The sequence below is a fragment of the Rhipicephalus microplus genome, chromosome 4 (assembly GCF_043290135.1).
Source record: "Rhipicephalus microplus isolate Deutch F79 chromosome 4, USDA_Rmic, whole genome shotgun sequence".
NCBI lineage: Eukaryota > Metazoa > Arthropoda > Arachnida > Ixodida > Ixodidae > Rhipicephalus > Rhipicephalus microplus.
This window is the reverse complement of record NC_134703.1, coordinates 189,380,202-189,393,504: the sequence shown is the minus strand read 5'-3', so window position 1 is coordinate 189,393,504 and position 13,303 is coordinate 189,380,202. Positions and strand designations below refer to the sequence as shown.

The 13,303-nt window shown below is 43.5% G+C and overlaps 1 long non-coding RNA gene across 1 annotated transcript; it reads right to left on the bottom strand.

The window, feature by feature from the left end:
• Positions 1 to 1,255: 1,255 nt before the first annotated feature.
• Positions 1,256 to 5,677, bottom strand: LOC142814082 (uncharacterized). Its single transcript, XR_012894802.1, has 2 exons — positions 5,456 to 5,677; positions 1,256 to 1,763 (listed from the first exon to the last, which is right to left on the bottom strand). It is a non-coding gene; the product is annotated as an uncharacterized LOC142814082 (long non-coding RNA).
• Between the last annotated feature and the right edge of the window lie 7,626 nt (positions 5,678 to 13,303).

Below are 13,303 nucleotides of genomic sequence, written 5' to 3'. Positions count from 1 at the left end.
ACGCAGGGACGGACGCACGAACAGATGCACGCACGGAAGGTCGGATAGACACATGGATGAACGGAAGAAAGAACAAATAGACGGACGAATGCTTCACCTTACTCTCCATCATTCACTCCGTCGATATGCTGCCAATATTTTCTATGGATCACTGGCCACCCCGTATATGTAGGCACTGATACGACGTCAGCGTTCCAACACTCGTTGAAGGCAACGCTTCTCCTTCACTCAATAAATAAGTATTGTAACACGAAATATTGAATAAGCATTCATAAATCATAACCAATTACGCAACATTAGCGCGATACCCTCCCGCTCTGCGACTCGTTTGTTCGAGTTCCCCCCGTGGTAAGACGCCGGCAGTTAACATAAAGACGATAGTCTTTCTTGGGCATAAAGAAATGTACTATGTTTCTTTATGTCTTGCACACCTTCGACGGAAAAATTTTGGTCTGTCCGTCTAATTGTGCATTTTTCTGTCTGTCTGATTTTAACGGTACACTTTAAAATATTTTACACCCATAAGGGTGTATTTTTTGTTCCATGGGCAACACCCTTTTAGGGTATCTAGGAACACCCAAAACAATAAGGTGTTTAGAAACACCCCGAAACCGTAGGGTATAATGTTTTACATCCTACTTTATTAGGTGTTATAAACACCTCTAAACTATGGGTGTAGGATGAAGCTACAGCCACGCGAGTGGGGCGCAACACTATAAACCCTTTTGAAACGATGGCAGTTATATGGATAAGCCTACTTGATAAAATGAAGCGTGATTAATGGGACAACAAAAGCAGAGACACAAGAGTGACGCTTAGTCTTGTGTGTTGAGGAGAGCCGTTCATAGCACTTCATTCCATCAAATATGCATCACCAACTTGCCCAAGCCTCAATTGTTCTCAGGGAGAAGAAATGAACCTTCTCTGCTGCTGACAGAGAAGAAGGAAGATACTGGTTTCACCCACTGCACTTATACCTGCATGCATGCAGCTGATAAAATAAGGTGCCGTGGTCTTGAATGAGCTGCATGAGACCAGTGTATATGTGTGTACGTAGACTTGGCCGAAAACGACAAAGACGCGGAAGGCACTTACACACACACACACACAAACACACACACACACACACACACACACGCGCGCGCGAGCGCGCGCGCACCACATTACACCACACCACACCACAGTAGTGCAAGTAGTGGTGTAACCTGTAGCGTAAGGTTCAATCAAACATAACGGCGAAGCAAAAAACAATTAGGACCATATGTTAACATCTGCCTTTATTATAGAAAAACTGCAAGCCTGACAAACAGGACTCTGATGGCATTCTGCTACATTTTGAAATATCTCACGTGACAAAGTTCTTTTTTTCTCTCTGTACTAGAAATTTATTGTTTTCAATACAATAAATTTTCATAACTTTCAAAAACATTTGCGCTAGCCGGGAAAACGACTGCGAGGTATGGCGTTGATTGACACCTATACAATAGAAAAAAACACGTAGAAAGAGTAAGCGAGTTTCTGGAGTCACATTTACAACCTATTACATCTCGCAGTATATATTTCGACATTAAAAAAGAGAACATTCGGCAAGGTAGTGTACTTGGGGTTGTAATAATGTAATGTCAGTGTTGGTATACTTCTAACTGCAAAACCACTCGTCACTACTGCTGGCAAAATCATCTTCAGCTGCTAAAATGACTGGTGCCTTCGAGAGAAGTGGGGCGAAGCTGTTCTTTCTGTACAGGAAATTCAATCCTGGAAACCTAAAATAAATACACAAGGAACAATGACCGAAATTTCACAAAGAGTGCAACATACAGTATGCACCCTGCATAACTAACTGCTTTCTTATGTGTAAGTATAAATTGAGTGCATAGCAAGCATATTCAGTGGCATCGGCCTCCACTGCAGTGAGAAATGCTAGAAAAGGTATGCTGAGCAATAAACGCCATAAAAAACGCGCTGTGGCAAAGTCTTTACGCCTTTCATGCGTAGATATGAACCTTACTTTACCTTTTAACCTTGCTCACGCAGGCAAATAAAAAGGTGCTGCTCCAAGTTGATAATGTTCCATTAGCTGCATGCATCAACCAATCTAAGTGAATGTCAATTTATATGCTTAAGTATACATCAAAACAGCTGCAATTGTATTTCTGCAGATCTACCATGGTACTCATTCGATTAATTTATTCAAAGGAGAACAGTACGACGAGCAACAGATACATATTTTATCTGTATTGCACAAAAGCACAATGCCACTGAGCATACATGACGGCATGCGCATTGAGAACGTAATCAGTGCAGGTAACTTGTAAAATTAAGTACTGTACAGTTACGTATTAAAAAGCGAATGATACTAGTGTTCTTGAACTGGCTCACATTTACACGATTATGTAATGGAATAATTGGCTATTGGGTTCTTCCATGTCAGACGTCCCAGTCATTTTGGCGACCACCTCAAATGTATTCTAAAAAAATCGCGCTGAATTTACTGCATTTAAAAGGTAACTGCTAGAATATTTCGCAAATTTTTTTGGTTACGTGGCTGCCTCCCGAACATCCCGGAATCTCGTCTAGATGTTTGTGAAAAAAATTATTTCATAAGTATCTCTTCTTCCGTGCCAAATTTGGTCTACAAGTGAAGGGCTTGCGTAAAGTGTTTGAAACTCAGTAACATTATTACCATTTTTCGACCACATACGCCTCAAATAATTTAGCCGAAATGTGTTATATCTGCATTTTTCTGTATCAATACTGCGCTTTGAATGAATATCTGAAGAGTGAATACTTAATCCACATAAGGTATATTTAGAGGAAAAATATTTTAGACCTCTCAAGCTGTCAAATTTTACGAGAAAAAATCGTAAACTTCACAAAATAGTTGTTTTGTCTATAATGAGACGCAACTTGCACCATATGGGGGTTGAATTAAAATAGACTTTGTACATAAATCGAAAGAAAATGAACAGTTATTTTCATGTGCCAAATTTTCTAATAGCAATTTATGTTTTGAGAAAAAGATCACAGCAAATCCACGGAGTCAATGATGGTGAGTGGGGCGTAGCGTTCGTCCGTCCGGACGCACAAACGGATGGACAGACAGTCTGACGCCAGTATGGACGAACAGAAAGACGGACGGACTCACGGACAGAGCGACACACGGAAGCCCGGACGGATGGATACACAGACAAATGGACGAAAGTACAAATGTACGGACGAACGATTCGCCCCACGAATCATCATTTTGTCCGTGTATATGCTGTGAAAACCACTAACGCTATTCATTTTGCAACTCATCAAGTGACTACATAATACTAGTAGTACTACACAGGAGGGAACGACCCACGGCCTCAAGAGCTTTGCCCCTAAATGATTTTTGAAGTTCCAAGTTCCCCATTCGCCATTTGGTCATCTGGCAGCCGATGCCTCGAAGTTCCCCATTGCCGTTATGGAAAAATTTAAAAACAAAATTTATTCCTTGAAGTAGAAATTGTAATGATGAAACTTGTCACATACAAAGAACTGTTTATTTGCTTTCAATTTAGGTAAAAAGTGATTTTTAATTGAAGCACCACACGGTGCAAATTGCGTCTCAGTACGGACGAAAATGACAATTTTGTGAAATGAGTGATCTTTTCCCGTAGAGGTTAACAGCCTAAAATATCTAAAAATAATTTTTCATCAAAATATATTTTTTTGAAGTAAGTAGTCACAGCTCAGATATTTATACAAAGTGCAGTATCGCAATGAGAAAATGCAAACATAACACACTTTGGCTAAATTCGTGCAGACGTATCTGGCCGAAAATTTGTGTTAATACTGCCGAGTTTCAAGCACCTTACATAAGCCCCGTTACCTTACATGTACCAAACTTGGTATAAAAAAAGGAGCGGAACTTCTAAAATATTTTTTCACAAACAACACTCAAACAACATTCTGAAAAGTTTGAAAGGCAACCACGTGATGAAAAACTTTTTTCTCCGAAATATTCAAGCAGTTCACTGTTTTCGGTGCATTAAATCAGCACGATTTTTTTTTCAAACACATTTGTCATAGCCGCAAAATTAGCTGGGAAATTTCAAATAAAGTGACCCTGTTACCTTCACTGAATGACCAGTGCATACTGCTAAATTAGCGCCATTTGTTTCAATCATGCTGGCAGGCTGAGAAAGCAAAACTCCTTCGCGAGGCAGCGTAGGCTGTTCAGTGGCTGCGCGTGTTGTGCTCCCTGATAAATATGCTGCCCAGTCTTACACTGTGGCTGCAACACATGCAGCCAAAATTAGATACCGTGCAGTATGCATAACATTAAAGTGTTTTTGTGCAAAAAAAAACTAATAATACGCTTCACATAGCGAAGATACCTTCCCTTAATATCTGAAGTACTTAGCGAAGTTAAACGCCAAAGCGAGCCGATGGCAATAAAACTCTGAATAACAAGAATAGTTTGAAAGTTACACATGATGGAAACAATCTCAACAAAATGTGCTCGAACGTTTGCAGTTATGTTCAAACAAGCGTTTGCGCTGTTCAAGTAGGCGATTCGACCACACACACAGACGAAAGGTCTGTTCAAACAAAAGTCCAGCTTCAGTGCTCGATCCGCTACACAGGCACGGCTGTCGGCAGTGTCACGCTATGTTGCGGGTGAACGAAAACACCGGTGAAGACAAATTTAGCGAAATTGAATGTATTAGCAAGTAGGCAAACTTCGCGGGACGCTTATAACGAGAAGCAATATGCTGTTTTGTCACCCGATGCATCAACCCGAGTTATCACGGTAGTGTTACCGCACAAAACGAAAGAGAACCGAAAAGAACGACATGGACATCACGCCCTTGTTTTCCGTTGATTGATATGTGAGGTTTAACGTCCCAAAACCACCATATGATTATGAGAGACGCCGTAGTGGAGTGCTCCAGAAATTTTGACCACCTTGGGTTCTTTAACGTGCGCCCAAATCTGAGCACACGGGCCTACAACCTTGTTTTCCGTTCTCGGTCTTTTTGTGCAGTAACAAAAAAAGAGTAAATGAACTACCAATATGCCCAAGCATATGCGTCTTAGATACGGTTGATGCTTAGAGCTAACAGGCGCCGTCCCCGCACATGTAGTAATTAGTAAACTAAAATTGATGTGCATAACGAGCGGGCCCCGTTAAAAACGGCTGCCAACAAAGGGCACCGCAAAAATCCGTTCAATTTCTTCGCTGAACCTCAGCGGTGCACGCTCACTCTGCTTTGTACTCCAAACAATCTAAACAAACAAACAAAAACTTGCCCACATTCACACTTTGCCATCATCCCCGTGAAACAGTCCGGACAAATATTCTCGCTAAGTAAAAAAATGCTGACTTGTCATCAACTAGTTGAAAACAAAATTGTTTCAAGGCGTTATTTTCGTGCTCACAAAGTTAACAAAGCGCTGAACGGAACAACGTGAGAGCGGTACTCACTATTTCACTGCGAGTGCTCCACAATATGAATCCACAGTTCCTGTCTTTAGGATGGTGCACCTTCGCAATAATCAGCACTGACAGAACACACTGGTGGAGTACAAAGCGCAGGCACATTTCAAACTAAACACCGACTAATAAACTCAACCGATCGAGAAGCCACTCGCATCACACGCACACACGCGGGAGGGTTTTTCGCCAGCGCACGAAGTGACATGTAAGACGATGTCGACCCCTTTCCCGCGCTGTGCGCCCGGCACGCAGCAATACCGGGCAGCCAAGGTTGTCTAGGTGACGAGACTTCATGGCACCTTGTGGCGCTCTCAGACCGGCTAGATGCGGTTTAACGCTAGCTCCGGCCTTCTGCTATTAGCGCGGGCGCTGGTTTTTTTCTTTTTTTTTGCGGCAGTGATTTGTTGCGTTATACTCGTTCTTTAACAGTGCCTCTGAATCGCAGTGAACATTGTAACGGTGCAGTGCGGCCAGCACGAGCTACTAGTCAGAACGCGCATTTGTAATATTCAGCAGCAATATTTTGCACACCTTCACCGACCTAATGTAGTGAATTTTGGTAAAAAAGCTAAGCTGATGCTTTTTGCTTAGCTCTATCAGTCTTTAGGGACTGCACATTCAGGGTCACGCAGGCGATATTTTATCAGCACTTTCATTTTGGTAAAGACATTGCAACATTTCATTCATCGGCCGTCACACTATTCGATGAGAACATATTGCTACTTGTGTACTGCTAGGAAGACGAAGACGACAGCGCATACGCGCATCTGCACGCTTTTATGCAGCAAGCAATAACAAGAAAGAAGAGGAACGCTCTGGCGCGCAGTAAATAAAAATACTGACCTGCTGCTACTTTCTCAACCTTTTAATTACCACTTCTCTCTTCACGTTGCGGCAATACATTTGTATTTAGCTTGCAGTCCTTGGAGCAAGACCACGGCTGAAAATAATTCATCGATGTTGTTTTCTCACTACCTACAATGTCGAGGCTTTGACCGAAGCACGTCTGCTGGGGAAGTTACATAGAAAAAAGAAGGGGATCCACAAAAAAAAACGCAGAGAGAGAGAGTGAGAGGGAACTAGAGAATGCGTTTCGGCTCCCCTGAGGAGAGCTTTGTTCGCAGTTTAGTCCACAAGGCTCCCGTCATTGTGTGCAAGGCTTCGTCAAGGTCACTGAAATGTCCTTATTCGGCATTTTCCTTTATGGTCGGTGTCCTCTTTCTAATTTCCAAGACACACTCTTAAGGACACATGAAGAGGAACATTCGCCATAGTAATTAAATAAAACGTGCCTGCTAAAACTACATGACGTCAATGTTCGTTTTTAAGGGACCTGATGGTCTGCTTACGTAGTGGTTATGGCTAAACAACTGTGCTGTTGTTGTTGTTTGTTTTTGTTTTGTTTTGTTTTGCTGGTGGCGGACATTTTAACTCCAGCTTTAAAAGCTTCGATCTTATGGAGCACGGGGGGGGGGGGGGTGTTCTATGCATGGCTACACCAATGTGCGCAACACGGTTTTAGAAAAGGCCTTTCAACCGTCACTCAGCTTTTTGAATCTGTTCATGCTTTCGCTACAGCGATAAACTCAAAAGAACAAGTCGATGTCATAGCAATTGATTTCTCTAAGGCCTTTGATAGAGTATGTCATCAGACAAAAAATGTTAATACTTGGTATTGATCCCGCAATTGTAAGATGGGTTGAAGCGTACTTGCGCAATAGGTTGCAGTTTGTTGAAATAAGTAACGCACGTTCGTCTCTTTTACGCGTATCCTCAGGTGTGCCACAAGGCTCCGTGTTGGGACCTCTACTCTTTTTCATTTATGTGAATGATATTGCAACGGTTGTGCCTCCTTTTGTTGATGTAAGGTTATATGCAGATGATTGTCTCTTGTTTTGTCATGTGAAAAGTGTTTCTGATCAAATGCTCCTCAACGATGCTCTTCGATGTATTGACAACTGGTGTGAAAAATGGGACATGAAAATTAATTTTGATAAAACTGTGTGCATGACAATTTCAAATAAAAAAAACCCCCTTAACTATAAATACACAATAAACAATAGAGAAATTAAGAGTTCTAATGAGCTTAAATACTTAGGTGTTACTATATCCAGCAGTTTAAAGTGGGACAAGCATATTGACAATATTACAGGACTGGCGAAGCGAAAGCTGGGTTTTCTGAGAAGGAAACTCCGTAATGCACCGCCCTCTGTTAAATTGTTGGTGTATAAGACTATTGTTAGACCAACGCTGGAGTACGCAGCTATCATCTGGGATCTGCATACTAAAACTGAAATTAACAAACTTGAACGAGTACAAAGATTGGCCGCGAGGTTTATTTATTCAAATTACATGAGAACACAGTCTGTATCACTTTTGCTTGCTAGGGCTGACCTTCAATCGTTAGCTACACGTAGAAAAATAGCTCGCTTAAAATTTATTTATGACCTGTATCATAAAAACTACAAGCTGGATCCCAGTGTATACCTGCGCCCCCCAGGACGAGTATCCGCTCGTACCAATCACTCATTTTCTGTCCAAGCTTATGTACCGCGGGTGGATGTATTTAAGTTTTCGTTTCTGGTGCGATCTATTGTTGACTGGAATGCGTCTCCTCCCGAGGTACTTACAGGATGTAGATCCTCACAGGATTTTCAACGATGGCTGGACTTGTTTTTTGCCTAACATTGTTTGTGTATTGTTAACCTGTTCACCTCCCACCCCTGCTACAGCCCGCAAGGGCTAGCAGTATTGTAAATGAAATAAATAAAATTACCTTGTTCAGGCAAATCAGTGCACTTTGTGAGTGTTGACTTATCACGCATATGACACAGATGAAAGAAACAGGTACAGGAGAATTGGCCCTTACTCTATTGGACAAGTGGCGCTCCTATTGTATCTTCAGACTCATAGTAGTTTGCGTGCTTTATCGATGATAACTGCGTTTTGTCACATTACTTCCTGCTTCGATTCATTGCTAGACTCGCAAGCAGCTACTAGTAGGAGCCTTGCTGGTATCAAGATGGTTAATGTATACTAACAGTATAAGCAAAAGGGCCCGAAAATGTCGTGCGTTTGTAGCCTTGTATAGGCACGTGTGCTCAGATTTGGGTGCACGTTAAAGAACCCAAGGCGGCCGAAGTTTCCGGCGCCCTCCACTACAGCGTCTCTCATGATCGTATGGAGGTTTTGCGATGTTAAACCCCACATATCAATTGATCATTTGTAGCCTTGTTCATTACACCCCAAATATAAGGGTGTAAATGGGGTGTTTTGAGGATGTTTTATTCACACAGTAAAAATTTTTACACCCAAAAGGGTGTAAAAAGGGTGCTTTTACGAGAAAGCACCCTTTGCAACACCCTTTAACACCCATAAATGGTCGATTGAAAAAAAAAGCACCCATTTGTTTGGGTGCTTGCCTCGATAGCACCCTAAAATAGGCTCTAAGGGTGCTTTTGTGCCTGAGAAGGGTGTAGGTGACGATTCATCAGATGGAATTGGCAGCATAAGAAGAACACATAATTATAATATTTGGTATTTTACGTCTCAAAAACGTCGATATGATTATGAGGGTCGTCGTAGTGGAAAGCTCTAGAGATTTTGACCATTTGGTGTTCTTTAATGGGCGCTGATATCGCGCAGTGCACAGGCTTCTACTTTTTCGCCTCCATCTGAATTCGACTGCCACGGCCGGCATCGAACCCGCGACCTTCGGATTGGCGGCCGAGCAGCGTAGCTACTGCACGAGTATGTGGACCTTGCGTTAAATGACGGCCTAATTGACTTAGAATGTGTGAAGGTGCTCTCCGAATACAGCAGAATGCCAGCAGAAGCAAATCGCGTTTCATCTATAATGGCAATTAACTGCAATCCACATTACGAAAGCTCACCTTAGCGTTGGTTATAAGCTACATGTTTGCTGTGGATTATATACAGGAACATAATGTTCGCCCGAGTATGGGTGTGTGTGCGTGAGCCTGCGCATGTGTTCGCGTGTAAGCGCGATTGTCTGTACACCCGTGCATGTGTGCGTGCCGCGTGTATGTGCGAGTCCCTGCTTGTGTTAAGCGTGCCTGTGCACATGTGTATGCCCATGCATGCGTGCGTTTACGGTCGCGTGTGTGTGTTGCCGTATGTGTGTATACGTGTATGTGTGTGCGCCTGTGAACAAGTATGCGTGTGCATCAGCCCGTGCGCCCTCAAATTTCGTGTGTGTGTGCGGGGGGGGGGCACTGCTTCTTAGTGTTTAAGGTCCCACACCTGTTCAGACTGGGAGTCTATATGGGAGGTGGCTTAAGAAATGGCGGTGGTCAAAGCACTGTACACTAACTATTCAGTACATGGAAAACAGCTGCACATTTTCGTACCTCATCATTGCTTACGAACTTGCTGTGGTAACTGATTAGCTCCGTTGAGGCGCTTCTACGCTCGAAAACGTGGGTTATGACCAATTCACACGGAAAGCTGTCACTGCACTTATGCCCAACCATCGTTTATATTAACAACGTTTAACAAGAACGTGCACTGCCTTTGCTACAGGTGCTTAGCTCATTGGGCAACCATATGGAATTATGTGCTGATCATGTGGTCAGCAAAAAGTTTGTTATAACAACCTCGGCACGTTTCGTGGTGCATGACAAGCCTTCTAAACATCCGCTACTGTGGATTAATTTGTTCCAGCTTCAACCACGCATTCAGTGTTTGCGGCACCATACGCGGAATCGCCTGACACAGACAATGCAAAAAGAAATTTCTCTGGAAAAAGGTGTAGCGATGCTCTCCCGCTAATGCCACCGAAAACGAAATAATTATTGTTTCTGGCCATTCCATGCTGCGCTTTGTTTTGCGCAAGTTTTGCTTCACTATTTTTCGCCCACTGCAATCGCATTCCGTCAAAATACTCAAAGAACCCGAGGCTGGTAAATAACCTGCGTCGCTGTGCGACTGGCTGGAAGGAGAGTGGCCGTTTACAAGGAGTCATTCCGCGTTGAACGGCCGTCCGCCGTATGCGCCATAGCTTTTGCCTTTCGGTGCCGTCTTGGCGGGTTTGCCGCTCCTCCCCCCCCCCCCCGCTCAACCCGGCCAGCGTGTCTCCCACAACGGCGGCATAGATACGCGAAGAGTTGCGTCACCGGACACCTGCGTCGACAGCTGCGGCGCCGCCACGCCGCCGCCCGTGCCTCCTCCTTCTCTCTCTCAGTGTTGCCCTCTCTGTCTCATCAGTCTTTCAAATGCGTTGCGTTGGTCGGGGGTCTTGGTCGCTGTGTGTGTTCTAGCGAACAGTCGCATATTCAATGGTGGTCACGCATGACACCGTGTTCGAAGTGACGCTCGGATTAAGGAATATTCATGGAGTGGCGGACACGGACAACGTGGGCCTGTTAACGGTGAGTGTACTGTTTTCGTAAATAGTAATCATACAGCGCTAGCTGGGCGCCTGCAGCAGCTCTGCCGAAGTAGGCTGCCAGCCATTTACAACAGCATGCGTTCGCGGGCCTGTTGCAGATGCCCGATTAAACGTGGGACTTAACGAGTTCACACTGCTATGCGCGGTGTTGTGTAAGTGCCTGCATCACTCATACAGTGAGTGATGTGATCACTTAACAAGGGCGGGATTAGTTGCTGATCGCACATTGTCTCTACACTGCACAAAGTGATTGATATTGTTTTAAGATGTGCTTTGGGCTACATCGTAATAACATTTCTATTAATACTCATATGTGCAACGTGCTTCTGTAGGTGTAAGCGCTAAAAAAGAAAGAAAAAGCAAAAATTATGTACAAAGGCGCACTGTGCGAAATGGCTTTTTTTTGCTTAAAAACGGTATAGTTGGAGGTGCTGATATGCCGCGATGCTCCCAGCACGTGTGCCTCGGTAAGCTATTTAGGACAAGTGCCACCAGCAACAGGAAAGATCTAGCAGACTTCCAAAGGCGTGTTGTTGTGGCCATCGCCGTGCGTTGTTTTCCCTCGTTTCTGTTTGCTGTTTTCGTGCTTCACTTTCATCTGCGATAATGTTCGGCGTTATAACAGAATCGAGAAAGTATACGTGACTGTTGGAGCTATGTGCGGTTTCTCTAGCATAAGCCATGGCTGCTGCAACGTAGTCGGCGTCCGCGCGCGTTGGTGTCGTTCGAGCGCTCTTACTTGCGTGATTGTGTTTAACTGAGTATTTAGGCACGGGTTACGTTTGTAAATCTCGTAGTCAATAATCGCTAATAGCGTGCCCCTGATTGCCATCAGAGGATGGGCTTGGTTGTCGAAATATGCCAGACGCTTTTTCTGAAAGCAAGCTTTGAATTTTTTTTTAAAGAAGTACTTTCATACGTGCAAGGCAGTGCCTATTGCAGGCCCGCAACTCTTTAAAAAACTGGACGAGCTATCACATCTTTTATCAAATTACAATGAATTAAGATGATTGAATTATAGATGACGAATTTCTGTGCTAGATTAGGTGCACAAAACACATGTTCGCAGCCCTACGTCTAGAAAGCAGGCAAATAGGAAGCACAGCGTCAAATTTGGATTAGATTCCATTGACGGAGCGTCTTGTGAGAGTAGAAAGAACGAGAAAATTGTTCATTTTTGATGCCCTTATAGAGGCAGTCAGAATTGCACTGATTGGTGACTTGTAACAATTCCTCAGATTGTGCCCCGCCGCGGTGGTCTAGTGGCTAAGGTACTCGGCTGCTGACCCGCAGGTCGCGGGTTCGATTCCCGGCTGCGGCGGCTGCATTTCCGATGGAGGCGGAAATGTTGTAGGCCCGTGTGCTCAGATTTGGGCGCACGTTAAAGAACCCCAGGTGGTCAAAATTTCCGGAGCCCTCCACTACGGCGTCTCTCATAATCATATAGTGGTTTTGGGACGTTAAACCCCACAAATCAATCAATTCCTCAGATTGTTAGAGGCGTGATTTAAGTAAGTAAATCGTTTACTTTTTTTTTGCAGACCTCTTCGCTAGTGCCACGCCCAAGATCATTTGTTCTCATGTAAAAGAGAAAGCAGAGATGTCTTCACTGTTTGTACATGAAGAGGTAAGTTTCTTGTGCGTTTTGAGTAATGCTACATGTTCTAAACGTTGTACTTTAAGAATTGTTTTTCACACTGGCTCACTACCCTAGAAGGAATTTGATTCTTAAGTGAGTTCAGGCTTTCGTAAGTGCCATTTTTGAGCTGTAGTCTTACACTTCACCTCATTTCGGGAATTCGCTGTATGCTGGAAAACTCTTATCTTTATCATACGAAATTATTGGAATGTATGGGTTGTATGCTTCGAGTTCAGTGTAATGTCAATTACACGCCATTTCGAAGGATACACACTACACATTCTTTATATATGGTGCTGCCAGAACAGCACGAAAATTTTTTATGAGAAGTCATATTTGCTCTTATTACAGGATGAGAGGGTGCCGCTGACGTCCTGCGTAGTCTACCCTGGACTCAGCCTAGAGCAAGCCTACTTCCTGAACCTCCACAAGGATAACCGAAAAATCTTCCGTGTCAGCCGAAAAATCTTCCGTGTCAGTAATGACGAAGAAGGAAGGAGTGACAGCACTGATGAGTTGATTTTTTTTTTATTTTCAACATTGTCTACGGCCGCAAGGCCTTTAACAACCACCGTGATTGAGCGGCTTTTTCTCGGCGTGAGTTTGGAGTTTATCAAAGAAGTTGTTCAGGCAGTACGACGCTGAAAATTTTAGTGTCACAATGCCTGAACAACTTTTTCTAGTGTGTTCATGGTAGATGAACAAATATTGTTATTTGTGTAAGTTATTTTGCTTAAATATAGCTGGACCATTCCATGCCAAACGTCCCAGCCACTTTGGCGACCAT